Below are 11974 nucleotides of genomic sequence, written 5' to 3'. Positions count from 1 at the left end.
AGTGCTCATAATGATGTTATGGAAAAATACGTTGACATTTTCCCCTTTTTTGTGAAATGGTATCACACTTTTTTATACATTATTTATTGGTTACATGTCTTCACAATTTATATGTATGTTGTTTTAAGTTGTTGTGTAGTTACGTATTTTTTGATCTAACTTTTGTGTTGCAAATATTGGGCATCACGACGTTTATGGTCAGTACGTTTAAGACAGTGGTATTTCTCTTGACTTAAGTGATATCCATCAAAAGTTGCTTTTTGATAAAATTGATGAATAAAACGGTGCAACTAATCGCCAAGATAAACATATTAATTTTTGTTTATCTTTTCATCCTAAATTGAATGGTGTGAAATGTTATGAAGTGTGGGTTCTTTTTCTTTCTCATAAAGCTAGTAGACCTGCAGCACTTATTGTGCCATCTACTGAAGCACGTCTCAGCCATTTCGACTTGGCAAAATAAAACATTTTCCGTGCCCAAGCTTTCTTTTATAATACATGTAGGTCACCCTAGGGTAGACCCTGGATAGACCAGAGGGCAACGTGCCGTGTATTAAAAAAGTTAGACATGTACTTTTAAGTTTTACATGTCCTTATAATGAAATAATTCTAATGTCGTTTTTCACTACAGCATGGCCTATCTCTCCCACAGTATAACATTGGAGTTATCTTATTATATTTAATAATCTGTAAATTCCAAATGGGAACAGTTAACCAGTTCATGTTTGGTGTCTTTGTAATTGGAATGAGAAATCCTCTCTCATGGTACAGTTGGATTTTAAGCTACAAATTTGAAAATACTACTTTTGGAAAGTTGACATTTTCCTACCTTAATCATTTGGTGCCTGTAGCCTGCCCTGGTGTCACATGACTGGGTGTAGCTAACAGTTGGCCTTTGTTTATTCCTCCTAGACAGCCATACACAATATAGAGCTTAGGTGTGCCTGGATTGGCCACCACTGGCCAGATGTGGAACGGAACTGGGCCTGGTCCCTACTTACACCTGGATAGGCTGTGTCTTGCCTTTACACAAAGGACTGCATAACCCCTGTAGTTAGTCTGGAGCCACGGCAGAAAAGGCAGAATGGGGGAATCCTGGGAATTGGATCCCTGTATCTAGATGTGAGGAGACGACTGCTGCACCTATCGGGCCATTACCCTTGTGCAGGGAAAAACCAGTGGCTCCCGTATGGCAGACGAGGGCTTCAATGAAGTGAGCCTTGATCAATTCTGCACCAAACGGTCATCGCCCATGTGCAGTGCTAAATCGGCGACCTAAAATGCCAGTTGGGGCCGTTGTGAAGATTGCTGATGTCCCAATCGCACTGTAACCCATGTGCATTAACAAGTCAGAGGCCCCGCATGCCAGGTGGGAGCCGCCGTGAAGATTGTTGCAATAACGATCAGTCAGTAGCCCATCTGCCGTAACAAGTCGGGGACCCTTTATGACAGGTGGGGCCACCCTGAGTATTGCTGCTGTTCTGATCGTGCTGTAGTCCGTGTGTGGTAAGAAGTCTGTGAACCCATTTGCCGATGGGGCCGCCGTGCAGACTGCTGCTGCTGATCATGGCAGAGCACATGCGCAGAGGAGAAGCGGTGATCCTGCATGCCACAGCAGGCCACCGGGACCAAGCAGGAAACGTGGTCTGGTCGTGACTGTTGACAGAGGACCAGGCCCACTGTAGCGACTCTAGAGGGCCTGAGACATGACTAAGGTTCAGTACCAGGATCATTGCACCCTCCCCTACCTTTGGGAGGAACCGAAGAACTTACCCAGCAACAGAGGAGCATCAAGAACTCTCGGCCTCTGCAGGACCACATGTGAGAAACTCAAGGACAGCAATCCGCAGCCCGCCAGGGCTGCATGTGAAAGACTTACCAGAGACAGCTGCTGCAGCTTAAGCACCTGGGAAGGGGGACGAGCATTTTGCGATGCAGGGCACGGAACGAAATTCGTTTTATTAATTTAATTGTTTACTTACCTGCAATCATCCAGATTCCGGTGTTTATTACCCCCCACCCTGCCCCTCCCCCGCCCCACCTGCCTGCCCCACCGCAACTCCCTCCATGGGCCGCGGTTGGTAATAAATATTTGAAATAGGAAAGATGAGAAATATTTTCCTAGGTGTGATTAAAAATAGTGAATTATATTACACTTTTTCCGGCATCTCATGTTTAGATAGTTAAAAGAATACATACAAAAATGTACTGTTTGTGCAGAAGCCAGGAATTTCCATACATCAACAGCAGGATTGTTTTAACCTATATTCACTCAGACTCGGCCATCGACTATGATTTAATTGGATTTCATTGTGAAAATACCCCCATCTAATAGATATGCAGCGTTAGTGATATTAGCTGACTGTTTCATCAAGACTAGGCATTTAGGGGCAGATGTACAAGGCCCTTGCACGTCTTTTACGCCGCCGTTGCGTCACTTTTGTGATGCAGCGGTGGCGCAAAAGATGCACCATGGTGCGGGGTATTTACAACGTGACGCATCAGGGAGATGCGTCACGTTGTAAAGCCCTGCACCATAAGGAGGCGTTCCGGCGCAGGGGGGGCGTTCCTGCGCAGGAACGCCTCCTAAAAGTGGCTGAGTGAAATCTACAAGATTTCACTCAGTCACTTTTAGGCCAATGCTGCGTCAAAACTCTGCGCCTGCTTGAAGCAGGCGTAAGGCTTGACGCAGCATTGGGCAGATAGGGCACCACCCCCGAGCCTTGCTGGAGCTGCGTCGTGCTTGCGACGCAACTCTAGCAATGCGCCGTCTTTGCGGCACAGATGGGTCACGCATCTGTGCCGTTTTTGCCCCATGGTGCGCCGCATTGTAAATGCGGCGCATCATGGGTGGCGGAGCTGCGGCGCACAATAACTGGCACATCCCTGGGGATGTGCCAGTTATTGTAAATCTGCCCCTTAATTTCTCCTGCAATGAACTGATGCAAAGAAAGGGTACCACGAATATTAAAGCCAGTTGTAATCATCCACAAATGCATGGACAGAGATAATGTTTGCTTCAATTCATAGTGTAATATCTGTGATGCTTTATGAGGAGCCAACAGAATGTCTAGTAACCGACTGCACTGGCAGAGTTTGCTGGTGATTTACCCAACAATTGTGAAAAAAATACTGTGATACAAATAGTTAGTGTATTATTCCTATTTTAGGTTTGAATGTGTAATTGAATATTTTTTACTATTGCTTAGTAATTTTAGTATTGGTTTGCTGGGTTTGTAGGGCGAATGCAATTTGGACTAATGGTATGTATCAAGGAAATCTGCTTGAAAAATAAGGAATCGCAAAATTTGCGATTCCTTATCTTGCGATTGCATTTAAGGAATCGCAAATTTTGCGATTCCTTAAATGCAATGTAAGAAGCCCAAAAAAATAGCAAATTGGCCTTAAGGAATCGCAAATTACCACCAACTTCTAGTTGGTGGTAAGTTGCGAATTCCTTTCAAAATGCATATTTTTTCATTTTTCCAAGTGCCATGTGACGCACATACATGCCCTTAGGGCATATATGTACGCCACATGTGCACCCATGCAGATTTCAGGGGTGCAACAGGGTGTCCTTTGGACACCCCTTCACCCTTTAAAATATTCTCAATTTGCAATTTGCAAATTGCGAATTGCATATTTCCCCTTCATTCCTATGGGCCTCCTGGCCCATAGAAATGAATGGGAAATTATTCCTTAATTGCGATTAGCAATTTGCTAACCGCAATTAAGGAATTTAAAGAAATCGCAAAAAAAAAGCGAATTTCTACATACATACCATTTTGCGATTTCTAAATAGCGATTCCTTAAAAATCACTATTTAGAAATCTCACAACGGAATGTTGATACATATGGCCCATAATCTCTCACATGCAAATTTCAGGAAATAATCTCTCCCAAATGAGAACCTGTCTAATTGATGTGGACGACTGGAAGGGCCTTAATTGTTTAAAATTAAATGGTGGAAAGACTGAAGTGTTGGTGGTAGTGAACCAGCCTATTCTCTGGTCTACTTGATGGGAGCAAGACACCTTGGGTCCTTTTCCATCTTCCAAATACTATAGTGAAAAACTGGGCATCTGGCTAGACCTTAACCCCTTCGCTGCGGGGGTTATTCCCCCGCTGTGCTGGGGGAAAAACCGTGCTCATGACGCCCCCATGCTCATGACGAGCTGAGCTCGTCATGAGCTACGGCGCTCCAGTGCTCATGACGAGCTGAGCTCATCACAGGTGTATTGACTCCCGTGGAACGCTCAGCACAGGAGGAGAATTCTCCCTGCACCTGAGCGTTCCACGGGCCATGACGAACTGAGCTCGTCATGAGCACCGGAGCGCCGTGGCTCATGACGAGCTCAGCTCGTCATGAGCGTCGAAGGTGATAATCTAACCACAGACAATTAAATGAAAACTTTGACTGCATGCTGCTTTGGTCTTTTTAGGTGCTTTAAGACCCTTCTTCTGTTCCTCTGACCCAACAAAACATGGTCCAGGCTAGTATCACTTCTGGTCTGGAATACGGGAACTTCCTACATCAGGTTATTTCCAGGATGGTACTAAGACATCTTCAAACATTACAAAATGCTGTGGCCCGACTGCACATGCAGGTCCCAAAACATCATTCCATCTCGATCCATCTCACAGACCTCCACTGGTTGATGGTCGACAGATGAATTCAATTCAAGCCTCTCTATTTTACCTATTGCACATCACAAACACAGGCCCACACTACCTTCAGCACCTGGTCCAGCCATATATTGCCTCTATGGCGCTCTAATCATCTTACCTAATGGCGGTCTTTCTCTCTAGTTTTAAAAGAGGTAGACTGGGAAGCCGCTCCTTCAAATATGTGGCACATACATGTTGGAAAAGACTACTGCTTCACCTGTGCTTGTATCCTACTGAAGTGATCTTTAGGAAGCAATCGACACCAAGCATGGGCAGCCATGTGCTCTATAAATCCTAAACCTAAATCGGGAATGTGTCTCACTAACCAAGGGCCTGATTCTGATGTGGTTAGGAAGGCCTCCTAACGGTATTTGCTCCGCCCAAATCGGATCGGGAATGTGTCTTTCGAACCGGGCCCTGTTCTGATGCGGTTTAGAAAGCTTCCTGCCCGAAATGGTTTGGGAATGGTTTCCAACCGAATGGGAACCTTTGTTCCGACCGAATGCATAGGCTCCCATTGAATAAAGGGGTGGCTGGAGAAAATCGGGCACCTGGTGGCGGGCAACCCCTGGTGTCTGCCACATGGTGCATGGCTGGTAAGGGGACACCCATGGGTAACCACACGGGCCTGATTGGAAAGGCTCCAGGTGCAGGTGGGCCCACTACGGGCTCCCAAAGTCTGATTCTGACTGCCGATTTGAGTCGGACAGCACAATTTTGAAAGGCTGTCCAAATCTAGCATCGTATTTGGTTGTTTGAAAACGCGGCCCATAGAGACGTACAATTCTGCTCCGTACGGCTCAGTCATTCCAAATGCCGTCGTGTTTGGATAGGGATATTCCTAATGCCTAACTCGCATCGTATTCGGTCGGTTGGAAACATTTCTAAGTTGGTTGGAAGGACACGTTCACGATCCAATTTGGACAGAGCAAATGCCATTAGGAGGCCACCCTAACCACATCAGAATCAGTCCCTATAATTTTGCAAGTGATATTAAACTCTTAGATATTTTTAACATCAATATTACTTAGCTTAAATCAATATTCATGACCACGAGAATTTGTCTGTCGATATTCCTGACCCATGATATTAATGACTTGATATTTTTGCAAATCGATATTTTTGACTAGATATTCTGTCTCTGCACAGATTAAAATATTGCTCCAGCATGCAGGGAGCTGCATATCTAGCAGCTCCCGGTGTGAGAGAGCAATGTTGGTTCCCATGGAAGATAGGGAGTTAGCTAGGACCGCAGGGCTCTTGAAGCTCCACCTGCAGTCCCATAGTGCACTGTGTGCCCTGGGTGGGCTCCAAGGCACCCAGGGGGACATGGCCTTGGCCCAAGGGATTGGCCCGGGGAGGGGGTCCACACGGCTCCCCTCCCAGTATTATCTTTTTAAAAAGCTCCGGGGAGGTGGTGGTCACCATGGCCCATGTGACCCCCTGCCTATTTTTTTACTTAGCCCCAGGAAGGTGGTGGTCCCGGGGAATGGTAAAGCAGAGGAATATGAGGATATCTCCACCAAACAAAGAAGCACTTACTTCATTTAGTTAAGGGGAAGTACCCCTGTTTGGTGGACATGTACCTCTTTGTAGTCACCTCGTCTTCTCTTGACAAGGATTCATGTTATCACAGATTTATGGATAAAGACACTCGAGGAACAATCACATTGTCAAAAATTCACGAACACCTCATGATCCTTTACGCAGCTGTTGTGTAGCATATGCAGAATACATTTACTCAATCAGGTAGCACGTACTAATTAAGCAAATGAAGGTAATCCAGTTGGGTAGACGTTTTGGAAAAGCTGGGGACTCTTGGAAAAAATGAGGTTCGATACTGGCCCAGGTGCTGATTTCACAGAACTTAAACCACAGAAAGAGGCACTTACAATTATGAACATAACAGATGCCCTGTAGAAGCTCCACTTCAGTAAGGCACAAAAGAACCTAACCTCTAAGGGGCCGATTAGGATCGTGGTGAATCCTCATCCTCCGGGCCGGCGGAAGCCACCGCCGGCCCGGAGGATGCGAATTCACCACTGCGGAGGCTCCAAACACCCACCGCCATATTTATTTAATTTATTTATTTTATTTTTAGAGTTTTATATAGCGCGAACTTGAACCGATTAGGTTATCAGAGCGCTTTACATAGCACCAGTTCCGTTACATGTTATCAAAGCACTTTACATAGAATCAGTTACGTTACATAAGGAACACATTTCTTTTTGTTCTAGTGAATAGGGTTATCTCTTCACACGGGGGAAGGGATACACCTGGCTATACTCCAACAGTCACACAGGCGACTAGTCATTAAAGCTATATCTCTAAACACAGGGAGGGGATACACATGGATACAATCTAAAAATCACATAGGATACTAGTCATTAGAGTTATCTTCTATCTACACAGGAGGGATATGACTGGAAATACTCTAAGGGTCACATAGGAGTGGTAGAGAGTACAAAGGTCCACTGCAAACACTAGTGATAAGAGTCAACTACATACACATAGGAAGGGAAATGATTGGTTAAACTCTAAGAGACGCATAGGGGTGGTATATGGTGTAAGGACTTCAGCGAATACCAAAGCTTAGCATTATTGCAATAGGTCAAAGATGCAGTCACAGCATAGAGGAAGGGTGGGTGGGATGCAAGGTATGGAGGGAAGGGCTAGAGTCCAGCGAAAACTGTCCGAAAACAGCAGCAAAGTGTCATTCAGGATAGCACGCAAGTCGAGAAGTCCAGGAGAGAAGGTGGGAGCCCAGGAGGCGCATCGCCATCTTGGAGAGCTTGCGATCATCAGAGTTCACCAGAGGCACTGTCCTCACAGCGTACCGGACACAGCCACAGGCAGCAGAAGGTGGTGGATCGGTTCGGGAGACCTGTGCCCAGCAGAAGTAGTCGCTGGCGCTGCGGGGCGCGAGGGCCAGGGTCCCCTCGAGCAAGGCCCCCCCTCGGAAGTTGCTTTACCGAACGCTGTTCGGGGCTGGAGGCAGGTATTGCTGGGCCCAGTCGGCAAAGTTGATGGAGCAAGGACCCACCCTGGGGGACAGCCTGGATCGGGGCTAGACCAGAGGCCGGGGAGAGGCAGGGGTGAGCCAGAGGAAGCGGCGATCGACATTCTAAAGTCGCCGCCGTCCGCCATCTTGGAGTCAGGCAGGCGCTGGGATGATTCCCCCGGTGAGTGTCGCCGTCCCGGTAGGGCTAGATGGTGCCATCTCCCATCAGCAGCCGCCGCTACAGTCAGCGAGAGTCTGGCCAGGCCGGGGGAGCGCAGGTCTCAATCCTACCTCCCAGCGGCGGCCGCAGTCGGCGGAGTCGAAGGCGAGGTGCCGCCCGCCATCTTGAGCGCCACCGTCCTCTCCTCACACTCATCCGGAGATCGGACCTGTCCGCCTATCTAGGGGCAATCGCCGATGCTCTACAGAAGCCCCACTCGCTCCGCTTCACGTGGGGAAAAAAGGTGCGCACAGAAGAAGGGCCGTAGCAGCCCAGAGCCGGGGTTGAGTAGCTCGTGACCCGGGAGCCGAGACGATCCACGTCCGCTCGGCTCCCGGCTCCTCCCCTCCTTATTAGGATGGCTAGTGGGTCAGGAAGACCGTCCGCCGCTTTTCCGCTGCGGTCGCATTCCGACCGCGGCAGAAAAGCTCTGATATGGTGGTGGTGTCTATCAGACACCACCAGCCATATTAGGATGGGGCAGAAGACATGCTTTTCCGCAGCGGCTTTTCCGCCGTGGAAAAGCATGTGGTCTTTCGTTTTTGGAAGCTTGTTGCGAGCCCCCAGGGTGTTGGGGGGTGGGGGGTGCACATGACGGGTACCTGTGGTACCCCCCTGCATATGCATGCACTTTTAACCTTGCGGCGGGCGCTGCTTCAAGCAGCACCCGCCACAATGTTAAACATAGGGTATGTGACCGCCAGGGTGGCGGTCACATCCTAATCTGCATGGAGGGAACGCCGCATCCCCTGCGGACATTCCCTCCACCTCGGGGGTGGCGGACGGACGCAGGTCCGTCCACCATCCTAATAGGCCCCTTAGTTTGGTGAAGGCAAAGCAAGTGGGTTTCCTCTCATATTCCATGTTGAAAAAACAATATGAAATGCTTAAGGAGGTGAATTCATCATTGATCTATCGGAGCACAATCTGATATGTAGTGACTGTGATGAGTGGTTTCTTTCTTGTCGTCTCCTGGTGACAGCAGAGTCCATGGTTCTCGCTATTAAATAACCTAAGTATGCAAATGTCCAAAATGCATATCACCACTCACAAACCCACTCACTGACCTACACAGGCACTCACACACCCACCCTGACACTCACACGGGCACTCACAGACGCACACAGGCACTCACACACCCACTCAGACACTCACACGGGCACTCACAGACTCACTCACAGATCTACACATGCACTCACAGACCCACTCAGAGACGCATAGATGCACTTATACTCCCACTCACACACTCACAGAGGCACTCACATACACACTCACAGACCCACTCAGATACTGACAGACCCACTCACACACACAGAGGCACTCACAGACCCACTCAGACAATCACACAGGCACTCACAGGCTCACTCACTGATCTACACATGCACTCACAGACCCACCCAGACACTCACACAGGCACTCATTGACACACAGAGGCACTCACAGACCCACTCAGACACTCACACGGGCACTCACAGACTCACTCACAGATCTACACATGCACTCACAGACCCACTCAGAGACGCATAGATGCACTTATACTCCCACTCACACACTCACAGAGGCACTAACATACACACTCACAGACCCACTCAGATACTGACAGACCCACTCACACACACAGAGGCACTCACAGACCCACTCACAGACCCATACAGCCATTCACACACCCACTCACACACTCACAGAGGCACTAACATACACACTCACAGACCCACTCAGATACTGACAGACCCACTCACACACACAGAGGCACTCACAGACCCACTCAGACAATCACACAGGCACTCACAGGCTCACTCACTGATCTACACATGCACTCACACACCCACCCAGACACTCACACGGGCACTCATAGACGCACACAGGCACTCACACACCCACTCAGACACTCACACGGGCACTCACAGACTCACTCACAGATCTACACATGCACTCACAGACCCACTCAGAGACGCATAGATGCACTTATACTCCCACTCACACACTCACAGAGGCACTCACATACACACTCACAGACCCACTCAGATACTGACAGACCCACTCACACACACAGAGGCACTCACAGACCCACTCAGACACTCACACGGGCACTCACAGACTCACTCACAGATCTACACATGCACTCACAGACCCACTCAGAGACGCATAGATGCACTTATACTCCCACTCACACACTCACAGAGGCACTCACATACACACTCACAGACCCACTCAGATACTGACAGACCCACTCACACACACAGAGGCACTCACAGACACACTCACAGACCCACACAGCCACTCACACACCCACTCATAAAAGTGACAGGTTACAGTTTGCATTCAAAAGTTTAAAAAACGTTAAAATTTGCTGAAAAACCCAAAGGTTTCATTGGACATACTAGTTAGGAAATAGAATTTTAAAAAACCCTTAATATTCACTGAAAAAAAATAAGGTTACAGGGATGTTATTGTTAGGCTCAGATTTCACTCGTACAAATCCATTGAAATTCAGCAGCTATAGTTACCTGAGCTAACTATAACGTATGCCCCACAATGCACTGCTTAGAACCTCACATATGACATCACTTATGACATGGTCAGTGACATCACTGATGACATCATTGATAACATCTCAAATGATATCACTGATGACATCAGCCAATGAGTGAAAGTGTTTTGTAAATGTTTCTGAGACTTTCTCTTTCTTACCTCTCTATCTATATCAACTTCTTAAACTGCTTCACATTTTGCTCTTTCTCTCATTTGGGTTTAATTCCAAGCCTCTTCTGCTCCTTCTTTTCTTTCCTGTGATGGAGTAAGACCTTAGAATACTTAAAATACTTTTTGAATTCTTGGAATTTTCAAAGATCCTGCTAAACATTTTGAAGTATGGCTCATAAACATTTCTAACCTCTAGACATCTCTCTTAGGGCACACTACACGTTGATTGCTTCTATATCTGGAGTCTGCCACTTCGGAGTTGATCACTGGTGTGAAATACAGCAATTGGCTGGAATCAGATCAATGGGGCTTGTTTTATGAAAAACTGTGTCTTAATAGGAGTTTAATATTTCTGTCAAATACAGTAAATGTATAGCAGGTGTTGATGCTTTATTTAAAAAACAAATGGGTTATTAGGCTGCAACGGGACTATCTGACTCATATAGACTTAGTCCAAGTTAATAACCTTATGGGTTTATTATGAACTTGCATCAATATTGAAAACAAAAAGTTTAATTAATACATCAAAAGAATTGTGTTGGACTTGTCCCATTTCCCCCCAACATTTTTTGCTTTTCACCCCCGTATTTTAGGATGTCTCCCCGATGGTAAAAAAAGTTGTGTAGGCCATGTGTGGTATGAGATGCCCTGTTTAATGTGAAAATGTAACACAATGGTGTGTGCACTTATTTTCCCCCCATTGTAGAAATGCGCCCTGGTGAAATGTCGCATTTAAAATGGATGTCATGGCTATGTGTTGTGCCACCTGACTGTAGTGGGTTAGCGGTCTAGATGTTTGGTACCCAGCCATCCCAGCTTTTGGAGGGAAATCCTGGCACCCAGGGTGCTCTACTCCTCCCCCTGAGCCAGTTTGAACCAGTTCCCCAGAGGATTCTAGAAACTTCTGGCACTGTCTGGGAGGTGGGGTGAGGGGCGTGTTGGACCCGGCCTCGTGGCGTGGTTCGCCTCTGTCCCTCCACACCCTGTGAGCGTAAGCCTGCACCCCGAGCCTGGTCGTCCCCCTCCAAGTAAACCTAGATCCCCCGAGAACCTCGACCAGACCTGCCTTTTCCGCTCCACGCCCGGCTCCGAGCACCTAACCTTGCATGCCCCACAAGGCCTGGACGCCATCTTCCCTTCCCGACATCCCTGTCTCCCTGGGCCTAGCGTGACCCCGGCCCCAGCGAACCCCAGACTCTAAAGGCACGCCAGTCCCGGCTGGGGGGTAAAGGGCTCCCCGAGTGAGATAAGCCAGGGAGTTTCGATGGCACCTCCGGCCTCCCCTGAGGGGCTGGTTTCTGTCACACCTTTGGCCCTCCCCTGTGAGCCAGTGTCGATCACACCTCTGGCCTCCCCGAGCGCTGGCTCCAGACCCGCTGGGC

Source organism: Lissotriton helveticus, chromosome 6 (assembly GCF_964261635.1).
Source record: "Lissotriton helveticus chromosome 6, aLisHel1.1, whole genome shotgun sequence".
Lineage (NCBI taxonomy): Eukaryota > Metazoa > Chordata > Amphibia > Caudata > Salamandridae > Lissotriton > Lissotriton helveticus.
The sequence above is the reverse complement of the archived record's forward strand: the minus strand, read 5'-3'. Positions refer to the sequence as shown.